The sequence below is a fragment of the Strongylocentrotus purpuratus genome, unplaced genomic scaffold (genome assembly GCF_000002235.5).
Source record: "Strongylocentrotus purpuratus isolate Spur 01 unplaced genomic scaffold, Spur_5.0 spur5_contig_856, whole genome shotgun sequence".
NCBI classification, from domain to species: domain Eukaryota; kingdom Metazoa; phylum Echinodermata; class Echinoidea; order Camarodonta; family Strongylocentrotidae; genus Strongylocentrotus; species Strongylocentrotus purpuratus.
This window is the reverse complement of record NW_022145564.1, coordinates 701,735-710,235: the sequence shown is the minus strand read 5'-3', so window position 1 is coordinate 710,235 and position 8,501 is coordinate 701,735. Positions and strand designations below refer to the sequence as shown.

The window sequence follows — 8,501 nt, the reverse complement described above, 5'->3', positions numbered from 1 at the left end:
AACAGGTGGTAAGCTCTGGTTGATCGAAAATGCATGTACAATATCATTCACATTCATGACGAATCTGGTTAACCCACATTCAGCTTTTCCAGGCTTGCATTAGTTGTTCTGCTGTGGAGTCCACGGAGCTGAACAAAAGATAATACAATATGGCAGGCATTTATTCACCCTATTTTTCGGGTACAACATGGGGGCTTCAATTTTCACTCATAGAGAGAAATCCACAAAGTTTTCTGATTTAAAATGTTCAACTTACTTTAATGAACTTATCTTTTAAAGAATTTCGATTCTTCGCTTTGGTAATGATAATAATAGTGGAGCTCAAGATGGCGCACTTCTAGAGACAACACGCATTTTTGCGAAGTGAGAAAACCCGAGGGAAAAAAAGCAGAAATGTCTGCTAGGAAAAGGATCTTAGAGAACCCAAATACCATCGCTAAATACTTTGAACAAACTGGAGACAAATCAGATAAAGAAACAGAAATTATGGACAGTAGCGGGGACAAAATGGATACTCAAAGTATGAGTGAAGTACCTGCCGGTCACATCGATAAATCTATCCCCGAAGCTCTGGGCGTGGAATCTGCCATCAGTACGATGGACCATGTTGACAAGAAACGACGAACAAACGGCAACGGAGATCAGGCAAGTAACACCGCAGCTAATGATACAAAGGAATTGCTTATGACGATTATTAACAAAATAGACAATACAAGCAGTAAAGTGGACACAAAATGAATAATAACTTGACATCCAGACTAAATGTGGCTCTGCATGCAGAAGATAGGCGAAAACAGGAAAGACATCGACGAATTGAAAGACAAACAACAGCACAATGATTTTGAGCTTAATGAAACAAAAGACAGAGAGTAAAAGAGCTTGAGAAAGAAAATCAAAGAATGAAGAAACGTTTGGTTGATCTTGCAGCTAGAGAAATGAGATGCACAGCTGTTTACTTTGGCTTTCCTGAGGGCTGTGAGAAAGGAAATTGTGAAGGGCTGATCCAGTCCTTTGCAGAGTCACATCTGGATATGCAGGGGCAAGACCTACGTATAGAGAGAGCGCATCGCTCTGGGCAGGCATCTAAAAGAGGGGCTCCTCGCCCCATAATGGTGGCTTTCAATCGGTACACGACGAGAAGTGCCATCCTCGCAAGTGCCAGAAAACTCCTAAAAAAACAAACTGTATGAGGACAAGGAAAACCCCATTTTCATTGATGAAATGCTACCTAAGGAGATAAGAGACCTACGCAAGAAGATGTCACATACCAGACAGAAGCTGAAGGAAGAGCACGGAAGGGCTTACTTCAAATATCCAGCAAGGCTCTTCTACCGCGACAAGCACAAGACAAACACAGAAGGAGAGTGAAGTGAAGAAAGTTGAAATTAAAGACACCATCAACAGAAAGAAGAAGAATTAAAGCAACAAGTAAGGAAAGAGCAAGATGATAAAGCAACAAAAGGCACTTTTGATTAAGTTTGTTGAACAAGGAGGGTTATATCAGATCATGTTTTCACAACGCGATGCGTTCGCTGAGCTACGATGAAAGAGGCTGATGGAACAACCTCATGCACACCTTTTTTGTGCATTTTTTCCTATTGTAACTGTTTATGTTTTTTTTGTTTGAAATAGTGGGACCAACATTTGATGCTTACATGATGGACAATGGATTTGAAATTAATGACGCATAATGTAAATGGATTAGGGGACTTCAAGGCTAGGAAGCGATACTTCAATTTCCTGTTTAAAGTTAAAAAAGGATGTAACTTTACTACAGGAAACACATTCCACCGAAAAGGACGAAATTTTGTGGAGAAATCAAATCAGATCAAACATAATATTCAGCCACGGAACATCCATGTGCAGAGGAGTGTGTATAATATTGAGAAGAACTTCGGACATTAAACTTATAATGGGTGGTATTCTCGAAAGCGGCCTAAGTTAAATCAGTGGCCTAAACCTGGTTTAAACCATGGACTATCTTTTTTGCTATTCTCGAAGGTGGCCTAAAGATAAGCCAGGCTTAAATACGTCATAGTTCGGCCTAACTTTAGGCCGCTCAGAGGGCAGGTTTAAATACGTCATAGTTCGGCCTAACTTCGCGTGACGTCACTTTTTAGTTAAATCGACTGTCCGCGGAGAGTGTGAACGGTAAGTTTTGCATTTGAATTTCTATATTTGATAACAATTTACACTCTTTTGTATGGATAAGCGCTCATAAAAGTTACACCAGCTAATAAAGTATTTTTGTTACTTTCATGTTGCTGTACTGGTGATAATCTAAAATGCTTTTAACTGAATAAATTTGGGGGAAAACTTGATAAATGTTCACAGTGTTGCAGACCAGTCCCATACGTGCAAATAATTGTCGGTTAACATTTTCGTTTCCTGAGATTGAGCAATTTCTTACCGGGTAATTTTTTTCTTGGCACTATTATACTTTCGTACGCATGTACCACCTTAACACCAACTTAAAACTATCATTACTAGACGTAGAAACTACTGTTATAGTGGATTTTCGAGACGCTGTTGCCTAAAAGTGGACTAGCACTAGGCCTAAATTTAGATCTAGCTGTCTCTTTCGTTCGTTAGCCTCTGATTTGGGTAGGGTCGGCTCCTCTTTTTCAGCCGACCCTACCCAAATCAGAGGCTAACGAACGAAAGAGACAGACATTTCGGTCTGGTATCACCTCTGCCTGAGCTGCAGTGCTAGTTGTGGCTGTTGGTGCGATAATTTTCTACAGGATGATGATGATTTTCATAACTGTCAGATTTAAATACTGTAAATTATTATGGTCTGACGATAAATTAGGTTCTGATGAAATGAGTATGTATCACAAGAAAATCAAGCAATTTCAAGAGTAAAATATAGTGTACAAACAATTTATTTAAGAGCCATCGGCTCTATATAATTAAACATGCAAATAATTGACAAAAATAAAATGATTCAGCATCACTATGAACTTAGATAGGAGTATATCCTATCACTGTTTATGTCGACTTATCGGTACTCAATTATATCACAATATAATTCTCCATATTTCCAAAGGAAAAAAGATTACCTGATGACCAGGTCATCCTTCGAGGTATAATACAGTTAATCTCCCACCGACTCTAGCCCGGTCTTTATATAAAAAGTAAACGGCTGTGGGTTAAAGAGTCCCGATTTAGAGTTCGTAAATACCACCTCTTCCTGTTTCTGAATAGGCGGAACGAAATCCTCTGGTGTATGTAGTAACCCGGTGCGATATGATGCATGACCTGCTAAGCCTGACCGGTGTACGACAGCACTGGTCGTTGACTCAACGACTTGACGCGAGTAGGTTGCCTGAGCGTGTCGACTACGAACACATGTCCATTCACTGATGGTGCCTAGGGTTATGGCTACGAGCCCAGCTTGTCCCTAAAAGAATTAAATGGAAACCAAATAGCCAACCATCTACAAAAATAAACACGATAGCTATAGCGATGTAAATCCTAACAATTTACAACCATCATTTACAATCTCTAGAGCTTAGCTTCACTGACATAAACCACTAAAATAGGCGACATTTATAAATGACCATGTACGGTATCTTTCACCTAGAAATTATAGAAAATGTCTTACATAGTTATACATGTATAACTTTTCAGTGCAATACAATTTCTTAAACCTCATATATTCTAAGCAAACAAAATAATCAAGGTTAAGTCTTCCTTATTCAACAAGCAAGATAAAACACAAAAATCCATTATCTCGTAGTACATAGAAAATATCTTTCTCTTTATGAAATGTATGAAATGTATGACATTAACCTTCCTTCCAGATAATTACAAATAAGGTAATACATTTATTTCTGTAACTTACAGTTCAGATGTTCAAATGATGATTCAAGATGAGGCGAGGGCTGATGAGGCTTCTACCACGTCGGCCTGTGCTGCCTGGTTCTTGCCTGGTCCCATAGTATAGGGAAAGTCTATGCCAGCAACAGCATGCTTATAGCCTGTGGCTGTAACATTTACCTTCGTGGCCAACACCCCTCATTCACTCCCCAAAGTCAGACCAAATTCTGAAAGGTCTGCTCCTCTCGAGATCTCATGTGCAATCTGATTAAACTACCCTAAATCTCTAATCCACGTTGGCTCTCTCAATAGTAACCTCCTTAACATTCTTTGTATTCCTCTCATGCCAAAACTGTCCATCCAAATTCCTTTTACTGAATCCTCTATACACAACTTTCCTATTAACATTCTCCTCATCCTTTCCCCACACACAGACAAAGACAGACACCTGCTCTACTAGAGACCCAAGTTAGTTGACCTAGTAAATCCAAGTTAGTTGACCTAGTAAATTGCTACCAACAACATCTATTCATCTAACACCTGTCCATTACATTCTCTGTCTAAAAAAGAAATCCCAGTCACATTGTGACAATAACCAACCACCCCCCCCCCCCCCCCTCCTCCAAGAAAAACATTTTTTAAACAATATTACTAGACCTAGATCTAAATTTCATCAATAAGAGTCTAGTCTAGACAGGTAGAAATTGAAAGGAAATGGAAAGAAGCTTCCTTTTTTGACATACATTTGCTGATAATGTTACAGTAGTTTAGTCTAGATCTAATAATACTATTTTATTAGGCCTAGTTAGTAAACTACAGAGAAAGAGAAATTGTAATTTCTTATCAAATATCAACATAATTAATTAATTTTCATCTTGATTTTCTGCTATTTCAGGTTCTTTTCAATTGATGCATGGGGATGAAAAAAGAAGGCCTCTCCCAAGCTACGGTGTCCCGCCTTGTGAAGTCCATCTCAATAGCCATTGCCAGGAGATCGAACCAATACATCTCAATTCCTTCAACAAGAGAGGCAGTCCTGCAGAGTGCAGACCCAACATGAATTTTATAATTACTGCCATTTCCCTGGCATTAATATGGTCGGTGCTATTGATTGCAGCCACATAGGCGTCTTCAAGCCAGTTGGCCCAACACCAGTTATTTCCTGAACAGGAAAAATAGATACTCCATTTTTCTTGGAAAGTCTGCTGGTGAGTAAAGCTGTAATTACTCCTAAATTTTGTAAACTAAATCATGTTTATACAATTTTTATTAAAAAGATCTGCTGATTTCATGAATTTGCAGATGTGTTTACAGGTACATTATGAAGTGATTTAAAATTGTTTTGTCTGATGAATGTAGGTGCAAACTACACTCAAACTTTTATTCATTTTACATCGGCACGAGCTAATATTTTCAGCTCGATTGCCATGGCTACCAGTCACTCCTGACAGGTAATAAACAATAAGACATCTTTGGTCTAATGTTAGATTGAACTAAAATGGAAAAGTTGGGCTCTAACGATTAGGGCCTTGTAAAATCTACAACCCAGGCTGCGTTTACATCTAGGTTAGGCCAACTGTCGGCTGGTTATCTAAGTAAGATGTAGACCTCTAGACTTGATTTTAGGAAAGGGACTAACTTGGCTATTGACTTTAACTACTTAGGGCTTTCTTAGGCCATGACATGGCAAGTACAACTGGGTGCAAGCACATTTATGAGATAGTACTGCAAGAATGTGTATGTTTGTTCTTGACTTTAAAAGAGATACCGGTAGTCATTCTGTAAATCAATGATTACTAGTAACTGAGTGGGGAGGGGGTGCCTAGTCACTGCCTACATGAAAGGCGCCTTAATTTTTTTTTTAAAGTTAGAATATGATTGACACTATAACTAAGACCAATTATCAATGGAGTAGATCTTTGATATTTTAATGAGGTCTAAACCTTTTTATTTTTGTTTCAGGATGATGTTCTTCTTCAGTAAAATAAATGAAGGCAAATTCCCTGATAATTGAGACAAATTCAGAGAGAGGAAGGAGAACTACTGAGCTGCTGAATTTCTGACAGGTAGGCTGTACGAATAAGTTGTTTGTATGCCCAGGTACTTCAAGGAGGGCATTTGTTCATTCACATTTTTCCATCAATACTTTCAAGTAATTGATTATGCACTCCACTTTTACCACAATGTGCATGTAAGTCCACTTTGGCCACAATGTACATGCAAGACCTTTTTAATGTTTAACAGAAATAGGTTTCAATGTGCTTCCTTTCATTTTTTTTTCTCTTTTTATTCAACAGACATACTTGCAAGGACTATGAAGTTCTACTTAGCCTCTTCAATGAACCAGACTCTATCTGCTGTAACTGTGACTGCATGGGGATCAAAACCTATGTATTATAATCCTCATAACATGAAGCTATGGTAACAAACAAGCAACCATTGATAAAAAGCCTGATATGTCCTTGTTGTGTGTGTGAACCACAAAGCAACCATTACTCATAAGGATGTTTTTATGTACATCAGATGTTCATTGTTTCACTGGAAAAATTGTGATTTTGAGTCATTTAAGAAATTATGTTTTGTAATGTGTTTTATAATATAGTGCAAGTCATGATATAACAGATTCCCTGCAAAAGAAATACGGCTCAAAAGTAGACTATGCTTTGTTTGTAAACATAATGGGAAAAAGTAGTGCAACAAACGCATAACATTGAATTCTAATAATTTTAAGTAGCAGATTATGAGGCTATTGGAGCTTAATATTTGACCTTCAATTATATTATCGTATTCATAATGAATAACAATCTTTTCTGTTATAAGAAAAATAAATAAATTGAACATAATTGTTGATATGTTATATACAATATTCCTTTCAGATCTTTTGATTTTAAGTGTGCATACTGTTGGGTTCATTGAATTATACATGGAAAAAGTCTTAAAATAGAACAGTAAGAGAACAGAGCGAGCGAGAGAGAGAGATAGAGTAAAAGAGAAAGGGAACCAAATGAGAAAGAACAATTTAATGGAGAGAGAAATAAACAATGATGTGAGATAGTGTGTGTGTGTGAGAGAGAGAGAGATGGAGATAGGGAGAAAGAGTTGGGGGGGGGGGTACAGTGCCCCCTTTTTCAAATGCCCCCTTTTATATAGGAAAGTTCCCTTTTAACTTTGTAAGAAGTGCCCCTTTTTCCATTGGAAAAGTGCCCCTTCCCCTTTTCACCTCTGATAAGTGCTCCTTTAATTTTGACACGGGCCCCTTTTCCTTTGACAAGTTTCCATTTTCCTTTGCAATAAGTGCCCCTTTTCACTTTTGAGAAGTGCCCCTTCACCTCTGATAATTGCCCTATTTAAATCTGAGAGGTGCCCCTATTAACAAAATTATCGGTGCCCCTTTTCTTTCAACAAGTGCACATTTCCTATAAGTGCCTCTTTTTCATTTTCATAAGTGCCCCTTTTAAAATATGTTCAATGCCCCTTTTCAGGTGCGATGTGTGACCCTTTTCACCTCTGATAATTTCCCTTTTAACAATGATACAATTCCAGCAAGTGCCCTTTTTGTTGGTGCTCCCCCCCCCCCCCCCCCCCACCCCCCCCCCCTCCCCCCCCCCCCCCCCCCCCCCCCCCAACCCCCGCTTTGGAAGTCGCTCCGCCGCCCCTGGACGTCATATTGCTCAAGTTGTCGAGGTGATGCATCCTCTCCACACTGCGCGCATCCATTGTCTTAGCCCATTGTCTTAGTGCATTGTGGCGTCATATTGCTCAAGTTGTCGAGGTGATGCATCCTCTCCACACTGCGCGCATCCATTGTCTTAGTGCATTGTGACGTCGCAGCTTCGGTACTGAGCATGTGCAGAAACCGTAACCATGGTGAATAATCCATGGACTAAGTTAGGCCAGGTTTAAACCATGGATCAGTTAGGCCACCTTTCGAGAAATGAAAATGACTTAGGTCAGCGGCCTAAGTTAAGCCTGGCCTAACTAAACCACGGTTTAACTTAGGCCAGGTTTAACTTAGGCCGCTTTCGAGAATACCATTGACTCGGTCAAAGATAAAGTAGGACGCTTTTTATGTATCAAAGTTGAAATATACAAGAATTTTGTTGTTATAGCCAATATTTATGCAACCAACAATAAAAAAGAGCATGTAGAGTTTTTAATGGTTTTAATTCAATACTGCAAGAATTTAATAATGAAGGTCATACATGTATAATAGGTGGTGATTTTAATCTTATTCAGGATTTGGCCATGGATAGAGAAGGGGGTGCTATGAAAACAATTTGGAAGCATTCTTGTACCCTGGTAGACAGTTTGAAAGATTATTTTAATCGTATCGATATTTGGAGAGTAAGAAACCAAACAACTAAAAGATTTACTTGGAGCAGATGGGTGGTATTCTCGAAAGCGGCCTAAGTTAAACCTGGCCTAAGTTAAACCGTGGTTTAGTTAGGCCAGGCTTAACTTAGGCCGCTGACCTAAGTCATTTTCATTTCTCGAAAGGTGGCCTAACTGATCCATGGTTTAAACCTGGCCTAACTTAGTCCATGGATTATTCACCATGGTTACGGTTTCTGCACATGCTCAGTACCGAAGCTGCGACGTCACAATGCACTAAGACAATGGATGCGCGCAGTGTGGAGAGGATGCATCACCTCGATAACTTGAGCAATATGACGTCACAA

At 39.0% G+C, this 8,501-nt stretch overlaps 2 long non-coding RNA genes across 2 annotated transcripts; one reads left to right on the top strand and one right to left on the bottom strand.

Moving 5' to 3' along the window:
- Positions 1–2,867: 2,867 nt before the first annotated feature.
- LOC115928783 lies at positions 2,868–4,411 on the bottom strand. Its single transcript, XR_004066219.1, has 2 exons — positions 3,848–4,411; positions 2,868–3,403 (listed from the first exon to the last, which is right to left on the bottom strand). It is a non-coding gene; the product is annotated as an uncharacterized LOC115928783 (long non-coding RNA).
- Positions 4,412–4,646: 235 nt separating this feature from the next.
- Positions 4,647–6,752, top strand: LOC115928781. The gene is made up of 3 exons (XR_004066216.1): positions 4,647–5,030; positions 5,785–5,888; positions 6,120–6,752. It is a non-coding gene; the product is annotated as an uncharacterized LOC115928781 (long non-coding RNA).
- Positions 6,753–8,501: the final 1,749 nt, after the last annotated feature.